The 12,137-nt window shown below is 37.7% G+C and overlaps 1 long non-coding RNA gene across 1 annotated transcript in view; it reads right to left on the bottom strand.

Moving 5' to 3' along the window:
* Positions 1–12,137, bottom strand: part of LOC140599301 (uncharacterized) — a 307,189-nt gene that overhangs the window by 216,127 nt on the left and 78,925 nt on the right. The gene's annotated exons all lie outside the window — the stretch shown is intronic.

Here is a 12,137-nt window from a genome sequence, read left to right as displayed (position 1 = left end):
CCTGTGAAAATGAAAATGCTAGAGGGAGAGACTGGAATAAAAAATTGAAAGCCCACTGTTAATTTTGGGAAATCATAGCATTTGACTTAATTATTTCATCTTTTCTTCTTATATGAACTCTGAGGCCAAAACGGTGGCTGTACATAAAATGACAAAGAAAGACTCAGATATATAAATATGTAACAGGTGTTTCATGGACCACAACAGCCCTGGGTATATAAAGCATAATAGCTAACATTAATAATAGTCAAAATACAGTATTTATTTGGTTTCATCCTCATTTGCATTATGTCTTACCTGCAACTAAAATTTCTCCCAAATATTTCCATGAATGGGAAGTTGGGTTGGTTAAATAGAGATAGCTAGGGTTTTACAAGTCTTTCTGGTTAATATGTATGCTGACCCCATTTGCTCTTCTCTGCTAAATTCATGGTAGTAACACTGCTAGTAGCACCATTCACAGCTATGTGGACAGTCCCTTCCTGGCAGGGTGGAGCCAAGACTTCTAGGCTGTATTGAAAGTACCACATATCTACAATAACCTTGACAGCCTAACACCCTCTATTACCATGGCCTATCAGATAGAGATTAGTGTCTATTTTCAAACAAGGCTCAGAAAGCTTAAGTAATATGGCCAAAGTCACACAGCTACTATCAGGGAAAGGTTTGAAACCATCACTGTGACTCCAGAGCCTGACCTCCTAACTTTATATAAATATTCTGGATTTATGAGGCAACTGGACACCAATCCCTGTCTGTTGCCAGTCTCCCTCTAGCAAACTGGCTCTCTGAAGAAGGTCTGCTGGTACTAGGAGGCTAGAATGGCTCTGGATATGCATAAGTCTGGCCAGTTTAGCATAAAATATTTTAATTGAGAGAAGCACTTGTGAATAGAACTATAATTGCAGAAGAATAGCTAAGACAAAGAAAATCTCCTTAATACACAAGTTGGGGACAAGAAGAGATGATTCAGCCCCAGTTATATTGATTTGGCAAGGTAATGATGCTCAGATTTCAGTAGAAACATCTTCATTCTGAAGGTTTCAGTAGAAACATCTTCATTCTAACTAGAAAGAAGGATCTGAAAGATCTTTAACCACACAAAAGATCTCAGTTCAATTCGAGCATGGTGCTGCACCAAAGATAGCAGCAGAGGAATAAGATAGAGATTACTGTTGTCCCTCTACCCCAGAGGCCACCAGTTTAAGCAAGTAAAAACGTCACACCAGACTTCGTGTGGAAAGTCCCAAATCCAGTTCCCCAACCAAGATCTGGCAACCTGGTACTACTCCTGGCCAGTCTCTGGGGGACAGTATGACCTTTTCCAGGTTCAGTAAGCATACTCCAAGTGCTGTATCAGGGAGGGTATGTGCAGGAGCTAGATGTATTCCCTCATCTCTACCATACACCTCAACAATGGTTAAAGTGTGGGGATCCTGGAGCCTGAGACACGAAGCTTTGAGCATTCATTTCAGGAGGTAAGACTAATTCTTTAAGATACCCCAGATACATGCATGGATGTGATATACCAATGTCCACATCCAAAATCAAAGAAGTAAATGTTTCAAACTGTCTGACATTTTTCACAACCTGGCTGATATGTGGCATGTCATCTCTTTATTGTGAAGCAAGATAACCATAAAAATAAATTATTGGATTGGTAGTTTCATCCTACAGATTACATATCAAGAATGACTTTCATCCTTAGAACATTAATGACACTTTCCATACACTAGTTGCTATTTCACTTTCCTGTGCCAGTATTTTATCATGTTCATTCTTTATGCCCCAACATGCTCCTTTCCCAGGTGTGCCAGGAATCTTATTCCTGCCTAACCGTCATTGGTTTAGGCTTTTAGCCAGTAGTAGCAAAAGCAGAGGTGGCATCTGCTTGCATCTTGGCAGCATGTTTCTCTTTAAGTGTGGGTATGAAAGCTCTATGATAAAAAGAAGAGCGAGCTGAAGCAGAAGACAGAAAGGGATTGGAGTTACTGGCTCTCACTGAAAGGAAGGATGTCAGCGATTTGCAATAGGAAGGCCAGGTGGGTGGAAATGGGAAACCAGTGATTATCTGATGCTGAAGAGAGGCCAGAACTTCTGATAGAGCTGATGGGTCTCCCATGGGTGAACACTCCCAGCAGCCTGGAAGAAGACAAAAGAATGCATAAAAAGAGTTCTAGCCCTCTCAGAAGGAACTGTTGTGTAATAAACTTCCATCTTTTTTCAGTTCACTTCATTAATAAGTAGTAATCACATTCAAATTAATGTGAAATTCAAATTAAATTAATTTCACATTCAGTAAAAATATTATTTTGACAATGAACTACAAAAAGATTCAATAAAATCTGCCTCTCTTAACTAAGATAGAAAATAGTCTTGGTCATTCATTGTACAATTAAAGAAAAGCTTTGAGAGACACTACTATGTTATCATTTTAGTGTAGTTACATTAATTCAGTTTTTAGAGTCAGGCTGACCTGGGTTTAAGTGGTTATGTGACCTTGAACAGGTAATTTAACCTCTATTGGACTAGTTTCCTAATCTGTAAAGTGGGAATATACTCACTGCCACATCATGGAATAATTAAGAAAATTAAATTGAATGTGATTAGCAATGTATTTAGCAATATACACGGTACCTTGCAATATGCAATATAAATGCCTACTTACCCATCTGTCCTTTGAAGGCTAAATGTACCTATTACTTCAGTTTACATAGCATGTTCCTTAAAGTTTCCTACAGAGCTTAATATGTGATCAAGAACTTTATAATATTATAAACCTAGTAATACAGAGAAAAAAACAAGTGGAGGAGGCTGCAGTGTCATGGAAAGAGTCATGAACCAGAGTCCGAAGTCCTGCACGACAGTCCTGGCTTTGCTCTTTGTCAGATACAGGATTATGGACACATTGCTTAATGCCTTGAAGCTTCACATCGTTTATCTAGATCAAGGAAATAACAATATATCCTTTGGGGACATCTTTCCTATGCACAGATGCAGGGCTTATGATTGGGTTTCTCACAAAGATGCATAATGACACATTCAATGAATGCCCTCCAAAAGAGTTTGCAACCTAGTGGAGGAATTAGACACTTGTTTTAACAAAAGCACACTCATTGAATTTAGGATCAGCTTTTGAGTTTCTTCTCTCAGAAACAATAGGATATAACAATGATAGACACAGACTTGTGCCAGATAACTTTCAGTCTAGGCCCTTCTTCCTAGCTTTGCAAACTAAGGCAACTTATTTAACCTAACTTTGGAAATGAGGAAAATAATGGAATTTTTGTGAAGATTAAACAAGATAATGTATGTAAATATAAAGAACACTATAGGAATTCCATAAAATGTTAGAGCTTGTTATTTGGCTATAGGTACCCCCTGCACATGGAATCAAAGGTGGCAGGTTTGAAGGGGCCTCTTATGAATCCTTTTTTTTTCCCCTCTTATGAATCCTAAGTGTCTCCTCACACCAATGATCCATGTGAGAATGTTTCCTAGTCTCTACTCTGAGAAATGGAATTATTTTGATATTGTTAGACATTTCTACAATTTCAAAGGTCCAGACTAACATCTGAACTTTATTTCTTCAAAGAACATAATGATAAAAGCTACTTTTTTTCCTTGTTTTTTTTCATAGAAATGCCATCTTGCATACTTTCATTTGCCACTTTTTATTTTTAAGAATCTTCTATTTTTTGTAAGTTTCTATAAATTATCGAGAAAAATCACACACTTTACATGCTATAAGGAAATTCTGAGAGGACAATGAGAATCATCACACAGAGAATCGGTTATGAAAAGAAAATGTCCAGGATCTCATTTGTAAGGTCCTTGAAAAGAAAACCTCTTCCAAAGTAAGAGGAATTGTTTTCCCAAATGTTAGTTTTAGCCCCTGCATCCTACTCTAACCTAAGGCCCAGCTGTGTTCATTTTATTTAATTTTCCTTCAAAAGTGAAAATCAATAAGGATGAAATACTATGCATATGTAGCACCTTGTTTCCAAAGAGTCCAACAAGCTTTAAGTATATTTTGTCATTAATCTTCCCAGAGGTGTGGGAGAAGGAAGTGACAAGTATAATATCTCCATTCTTGTAAATGAAGAAACCAAGGAATGGCTGAATGGCCAAGAACACAGTGAAATTGGTGACAAACCAGGAAAAAGAAATTGCATATTGGAAATTGTGATTATTTCAGGGGCATAAGAATACTCATAAATTATGAATAATAAGATAAAACCCAGCTGCTGATTGCTGAGTGTATTTAAATCAAGGTAAGAAACATGTGGGCTCTGAAAGATGCACAATTGGCCTCATGCTCCTCCAGGTGCCTGGGAGGATGCCAACAGATGCCCTATTGAGTTTTTTCTCCCTTTGGCCCCCACCATGAGAAATTTTCTGAAATTAGTAATTGGCTACAGAATCCCAACACTAACTTCAGGGTTTTATTTCTTTCATGTTTGTCTTCTTTCACACTCCAAGTCAAATCATTGGCCTATTTTCTTTCTAAAGTCTACCTGTATAAGTGGCTGATCAAGTTCCTGTCATTTTCCTTTAAAAAAAAAAAAAGTAAAATGGTCTAGAAGACCATATTTTCATAATATAGGCATTGGTAAAACTAAATTAAATATAGTATAAAATCTTCTACAGCTATTTTTCATCAAATGTGGGTAGATTTTTTTTAAATCCACTTGGAGTCATATTTATGGCCGGGAATATTGTTATAACTTGGCTGTTAGGAAATGAGGAGTTAGAATTTTATAAGTCATCAGCCACATAAGAATGTTAAAGTATCTCTTCAACACTTTAAGGTTAGAGTCCATGAGCAAGTTACTCTGATATCAAAATCAAGTCACTGAGAGAAGAGTGGGGGTCACTTAGGGGTGGATGCAATAGGCAGCTACTTACTTAGCATTTTTCCCTCTTCTCATTCTTCCAATGTCTTGTTTACAGTTTAATATTTATAAATTTCAATTAATAGCTTGGTCCAAAACCTTTTTTGGCTTCATAGCACTAACTGAATTAAATGAAGAACATTAGTGAACATACAAGAACTTTTCAAGGATATCTGCAGTCTACTATCACAGTATTGTCTGGAGTGAAGCAGTAAACTCTCACTGAATACAGATTGTTGCCATATATGAACAAGCAGTTATATCTTTAAAGGTATAGAGAGGTCACCGGTGTGTGTATGTGTGTGTGTGGGAAGGGGGGTCACATGCATTGCACACGCACGTAGGACAGAGAGAATAGAAGAAATCACTGACCCGTGCCTAGGTCAGATAGTTCTAGTAAAACTAGTTACAGTAGCAGGAATAATAAAGGAGTGGAAAGACCTACTATGAGCTATTTGTGGTTATTACTAGAGTCCATGGGCAGGGACCATGGAGACTAGCCAGCTATTGGAAAGGTAGTTTGAGTAGGAACTTTAAAAGAAGTCTTGTGGTAGATAGTTATAGTTGCTTGTTCATGGTGCTAAAATAATGCTATCCAGGGAACAGCACTGGGGAGCAAAGAGTCCCTTTCCCGCTGCATTTGAATTTAGACAAATAAAAGAAGCAGCAGCCTACTTTCTCTTCCTTATTAATGGAGTTTCTATAGCTACCCTCTTAATGAAAAGCGATCTTTGATGAAATACTATTGTTTTACTGTCTACAAAGTGATCAGTGTCTCTAATACCTATAGTAACTCCAGCAAGTTTCAGTTATCATGGGCCTATAGTTTCAGAAAGCCTCCACCAGTAAGAGAATTTGCACTGTTTCTGTGCATAAGATTTGTGAACCAACTCCTGCATCTGCATGAAATATTAGGAATCACATTTCCTTAAAAAAGAACTTTACTGATAACACATTATTATGGGCTGAAATGCATCCCCTAGAAAAAGATATATTGAAATTCTAACCCCACAGTACCTCAGAATACAACCTTATTTAAAAATAGAATCACTGCAGACAGAGATAATCAAATTAAAATGAGGTCATCAAGTTAAAACGGAGTCTAATCCGATTTGACTGGCATCCTTATAAAAAAGGGAAATTTGGACACAGAGACAAACCTGCATAAGGAAAGACGATATGAAGAGAGAGAATAAGAGACAGAGAAAACACTACGTGAAGTATAGGCGGTGATAGGAATAAGCCAAAGATTGCCAGTGATCCTTCACAAACTGGGAGAGAAGCACGGAACAAACTTCCCCTTACAGTTCCTCTTCCCTCTTTCAGAGGACCAACCCTACCAGTTTTGAACCTCTAGCATCCAGAACTATGAGACAATAAGTTTCTTTAATTTTAAGCCACCAGTTCTTGTTACTTTATTATGCAGGCAAAGGAAACAAATGCACACATTAATATATCCTTTTATTTTTTTAATATTTTATTTTTAAGTAATCTCTATATGCAATGTAGGGCTCAAACTCACAACCCTGAGATCAAGAGTCATAGGCTCTAACAACCGAGCCAGCCAGGTGCCCCTAATCTATCACTTACAAGAAAAAAGAGCTAGACTTAGAGTAAATTTTCCAAATACAAAAAAAAAAAAAAAATCCAAATACTATTTTTATTCCAAAACAGAAGCAATTGCTTTTAGTCTCTCAGAGAAAATATCTTTTTGTTTAAGCAAATACCTTTATGCTTCCATAGGTAATATTATTAATATGACTCATCACCAAAAATTTCTAGAAGTCACAGTCTCTCTCCAACTTCCACCTTAGCTTATACCATCATATATTAATTCCTTAATTGGGTTGGTAGGCTATGTGGATGAATAATCCTGCTTGCAACAGATCCCAGTGCAGCAAGCATATCAATAGCTAATTCAGACTACAGTGAGTTTGATTATCATTCTTACTTTTTAATTTTCTGTGGAGATGAAAAGTAAATCTTGCCTCATTTTAATCTGTGGCTCTTCCTTTACAACATTAGTTATTCTCAGACTGGGTAGAAAATCATTCATATGACTTCTATCAAAACTGGAACTAGTTTTGCCAACCGTTAACCAAATGGAATTCCTACCGAAAGAAATTCTTTTGTTTGTTGCTAAAACATGTAGTCTATGTTGAGTAAAATGTGCAGGTTCCACTTTTATAGAGTTTACTCAATTTTTTTCCCCTGAGAGTAATGAGAATATTACCAAAAGTATTGTCTGAATGTTTCAGATAAGAAGATGAAAAAGCAAATTCCTCTTTCTGAATGGCTTAACTTTTATTTAAGTCTCACTATTGTTTCTCTTCTCTAGGACTAGAAAAGGTAGAAATTTATTTCAGTCTTAACCACAAGAGCATCTTTGTTGAACCAACCAGAGCCAGTTACTGTTATGTGGGTAGTGTGTGTGGCAGTTGAGTGAAACTGAAGACATTTGACACATTGTAGAGAAGTTTATTCAATCTCTTGCCAACCACTAAAAGTAACTAATTGTCAGGGAGAGTTTTTCCCACAAATTTGAGATTTCAGAGCTTTCTCTTTACGAGAAATCTTGGCTTCAGTGAAAGTACATCTGAGCCCATATTTTCTTTTCATTTTCTATGGATGTTGTCTCTATGTCTCTACCTTTCATGCATATTTGATCACTCTTTCCATCTGTTAAAAAAAGAATTTATTTTTTCTTTAGAAATAGAATTTCTATTTCTTTCTGACAAATATCGAAACTTTTTTTTTTAATTTGAGTATAGTTGACACACAATGTTACATTACTTTTAGGTGTACAACTTAGTGATTTCATAAGTTTATCACTACACCATGTTCACCACAAGTATAGCTACTCATTACATTATTATAATATCATTGACTATATTTCTTATGCTCTGCTATTATTTTATTTTAATTCCAGTATAGTTAATATAGTGCTATATTAGTTTCAGATGTAAAATACAGTGATTCAACAATTCTGTACATTACTCAGCGCTCATCACAATAGTTTACTCTTTAATCCCCATAACCTATTTCATCCATCTGCCCTACCCATCTCCCATCTGGTAACCATCAGTTTGTTCTCTAGAGTTGAGTCTGTTTTTTTCTGGTTTGTATCTTTTTCTCCTTGTTCCTTTGTGGTTTTTTTCTTAAACTCTATATATGAGTGAAGTCATATGGTATTTGTCTTTCTCTTATTTCACGTAGCATTGTGCCCTCTAGATCCATCCATATTGTTGCAAATGGCAAGATTTTACTCTTTTTATGGCTGAATAATATTCCATTCACCACTTCTTTATCCACTCATCTATTGATGGACACTTGGGATGCTTCCATATCTTGGCTATTGTAAATAATGTTGCAATAAACATAGGGGTGTATATATCTTTCCAATTACTGTTTTCATATTCTTTGGGTAAATATCCAGTAGAATTATGAGATCATATGATAATTCTATTTTTAATGTATTGAGGAACCTGCATACTGTCTTCCACAGTGGCTATACCAGTTTGAATTCCCATCAACAGTGCACAAAATTTCCATTTTCTCGTCTTCCTCACCAACACTTTTTTTTTTTTTTTTTAGCCTTTCTGACAGGTGTGAGGTGATATCTCATTGTGATTTTGATTTGCATTTCCCCAATGACAAGTGATCTTGGGTAGCTTTTAATGTGTCTGTTGGCCATCTTCTTTGGAGAAATATCTGTTCATGTCTTCTGCCCATTTTTTAATTTATTTTTTGGCATTCACTTTTATTTTGTATACTAACCCATTATCAGATATGTCATTTGCAAATATCTTCTACCATTCAATAAGTTGTCTTTTAGTTTTTATTTTGATATAGTCTCAATAGTTAATTTTTGCTTTTATTTCCCTTGCCTTAGGAGATATACCTAGAAAAATGTTGTTACGGCTGATGTCAAAAAATGATTGCCTGTGGTCTCTTCTGGAAAATTTATCGTCAGATCTCATAAACTTCAATCCATTGTGAGTTTATTTTTGTGTATGGTGTAAAAAGTGTTCTAGTTTCTTTTGCATGTAGCTGTCCAGTTCTCCCAACACAGTTTGTTGAAGAGACTGCCTTTTTTCCCCATTGCATATTCTTGCCACCTATGTCAAAGATTAATTGACCATATAATCATAGGTTAACTTTTGGATTCTCTATTCTTTTCCATTAATCTATGTGCCTATTTTTGTGGTAGTACTATAGTTTTGATTACTACAGCTTTTAAGCATATCTTGAAATCTGGGATTGTAATTCTAGTTTTGTTCCTTGGGTCTTTGTGGTTCTATACAAATTTTAGGATTATTTGTTCTAGTTCAATGAAAAATGCTGTTGGGAATTTTATGGAGATTGCATTAAATTTTTAAATTTCTTTAAAATTTTAACAATATTTTTCTCCCAATCCTTGCGAATAGAATATCCATCTGTTTCATCTTCAATTTCTTTCGTCAATATTTTATGGTTTCAGAGTATAGGTCTTTCACCTCCTTAGTTATGCCTATTCTTACGTATTTTATCATCTTTGGTGCTATTATAAATGAGATTTTTTTAAATTTATCTTTCTGCTACTTCAGTATTAGTGTATAGAAATGCAATGGATTTCTGCGTATTGATTTTGTATCCTCAAATCTTACTGAATCCATTGATCCATTTTCCTAGTTTCTGTAGAGTCTTTAGGGTTTCCTGCTTATACTATCATGTTATCTGTGAATAGTGCAAGTTTTAGTACTTCCTTACCAATTCAAGTGCCATTTATTCCTATTTCTTTTCTTGATGCAGTGGCTAATTATTCCAGTACTATGATGAATAAAAATGGTAAGAGTAAACATCCTTGTCTTGTTCTTGAGGTTAGAAGAAAAGCTCTCAGTTTTTCACAATTCAGTATAATGTGGGTGTTTTCATATATGGTCTTTATTATGTTGAAGTATGTTCTCTCTAATCTTAATTTGCTAAGGGGTTTTATCATGAAAGGATGTAGTACATTGTCAAATAGTTTTTCTGCATCTATTGAAATGATCATATGGTTTTCATTCCTTCTCTTGTTGATGTCACGTATTTACCTTGATGGATTTGTGAATATGGAACCACACCTGCATCCCAGGATTAAATTCCACTTGAATGATTTTTTAATATATTGCTGGATTTGCTTTGCTAATATATCGTTGAGGATTTTTGCACCTATGTTCATCAGAGATATTGGCCTGAGTTCTCTATTTTTTTTTTTTTTTGTAGTGCCTTTATTTGGTTTTAGCATCAATGTAATGTTGGCCTCATAGAATGAATTTGGAAGCTTTCCCTCTTCTATTTTTTTGTAACAGTTTGAGAAGACTCACTATTAACTCTTCTTTAAATGTTTGATAGAGGGGGGAGGGGGCAAGACAGCGGAAGAGTAGGGTCTCCAAGTCACCCGTCCCCACCAAATTACCTAGATAACCTTCAAATCATACTGAAAATCTACGAATTCAGCCTGAGATTTAAAGAGAGACCAGCTGGAATGCTACAGTGAGAAGAGTTCGTGCTTCTATCAAGGTAGGAAGATGGGGAAGAAAGAAATAAAGAAACAAAAGGCATCCAAGGCAGAGGGGCCCCACGAGGAGCCGGGCTGAGGCCGGGGCGAGTGTCCCCAGGTCAGAAGAGCCCCGCCCCGGAGAAGCAGGAGCTGCACCAATCTTCCCGGGGGGAAAGGCACTCACAGGGAGTTGGAGCAGGATCCCAGGAGGGCGGGGATGCCCTCAGGCTCCCTGGGACACTAACGGACACCTGTGCCCCCGGGAGAGCCCCACACCCTTCAGCCGAGCTCCCTAAAGGCTGCAGCAAGCACCAGGTGGGGCCCCGGGAGCAGCTCGGAGGGGCTCGGGAGGCAGCTTCGCGGAGGGGACTGCGCAGCTGGGAGAGCGAATCCAACAGCACAGGCCCCGGAGCACAGGGCGCCGGGACACAGCCCAGGATCCGGCCTCCCCCAGGAGAGGCAGAGGCCGGGAGGACACAGCAGCAAGGACGCTACTCCGCTGGGTGACCCCGAGCTGTGCAGGTCAGCGGCCCCGCCCCTGGAGCATCCAGGCCCCTGCGCACTGAAAGCTGCAGTAGTTACTGCGGGAGCTGACTCTAGGGCTGGAGAGCTGGCCACCGCCAATGGGGTTGCTCCTCCTGGGGCCTCACGGGGTAAACAACCCCCACTGAGCCTAACAGTGGCCTCACCAGATAAACAGGTTAAACAGCTCTCACTAAGCCAGGCACCAGGCAGGGGGCTGGGCAGCTCCGCCAGGTGCTCACACCTGAAAATCAACACAGCAGCACCCCCCCCCCCCCCCCCCAGAAGACCAGCTAGACCAATAGGGGAAAAACAAGTTATTGACCAAGCAGCACTGGAAAGTTCCAGGGGAAGTCGAGGGATTTACAGTATATAGAATCAGAGGATATTCCCCTTGTTTTTTTGTTTTCTGTTTGCTTCCCCCCTCCCTTTTTTTCTCTTTTTTTTCTTCTTTTTTTTTTTCTTCTTCTTCTTTTTTCTCTTCTCTCTTTTTCTCCTTTTCCCAGTACAAATTGTTTTTGGCCACTCTGCACTGAGCAAAATGACTAGAAGGAAAAACTCACCTCAAAGGAAAACAATCAGAAACAGTCCTCTCTCCCACAGAGTTACAAAATCTGGACTACAATTCAATGTCAGAAAGCCAGTTCAGAAGCACAATTATAACGCTACTGGTGGCTCTAGAAAAAAGCATAAAGGAATCAAGAGACTTCATGACTGCAGAATTTAGATCTAATCAGGCAGATATTAGATATAATCAAGCAGAAATTAAAAATCAATTAAATGAGATGCAATCTGAACTAGAGGTCCTAACAACAAAGGTTAATTAGGTAGAAGAACAAGTGAGTGACATAGAAGACAAGTTGATGGCAAGGAGGGAAACTGAGGAAAAAAGAGAAAAACAATTAAAAGATCATGAGGATAGGTTAAGGGAAATAAATGACAGCCTCAGAAGAAAAAATCTACGTTTACTTGGGGTTACCGAGGGTGCCAAAAGGGACAGAGGTCCAGAGTATGTATTTGAACAAATCATAGCTGAGAACTTTCCTAACTTGAAAAGAGAAACAGGCATTCAGATTCAGGAGATAGAGAAATCCTCCCCCACTAAAATCAATAAAAACCACTCAACACCTCCACTTTAATAGTGAAACTTGCAAATTCCAAAGATAAAGAGAAGATCCTTAAAGCAGCAAGAGACAAGA

This window comes from Vulpes vulpes, chromosome 6 (genome assembly GCF_048418805.1).
Source record: "Vulpes vulpes isolate BD-2025 chromosome 6, VulVul3, whole genome shotgun sequence".
In the NCBI taxonomy this organism is placed as follows: Eukaryota; Metazoa; Chordata; class Mammalia; order Carnivora; family Canidae; genus Vulpes; species Vulpes vulpes.
Note: the sequence above shows the minus strand (reverse complement) of the source record. Positions and strands in the feature narration are given on the sequence as shown.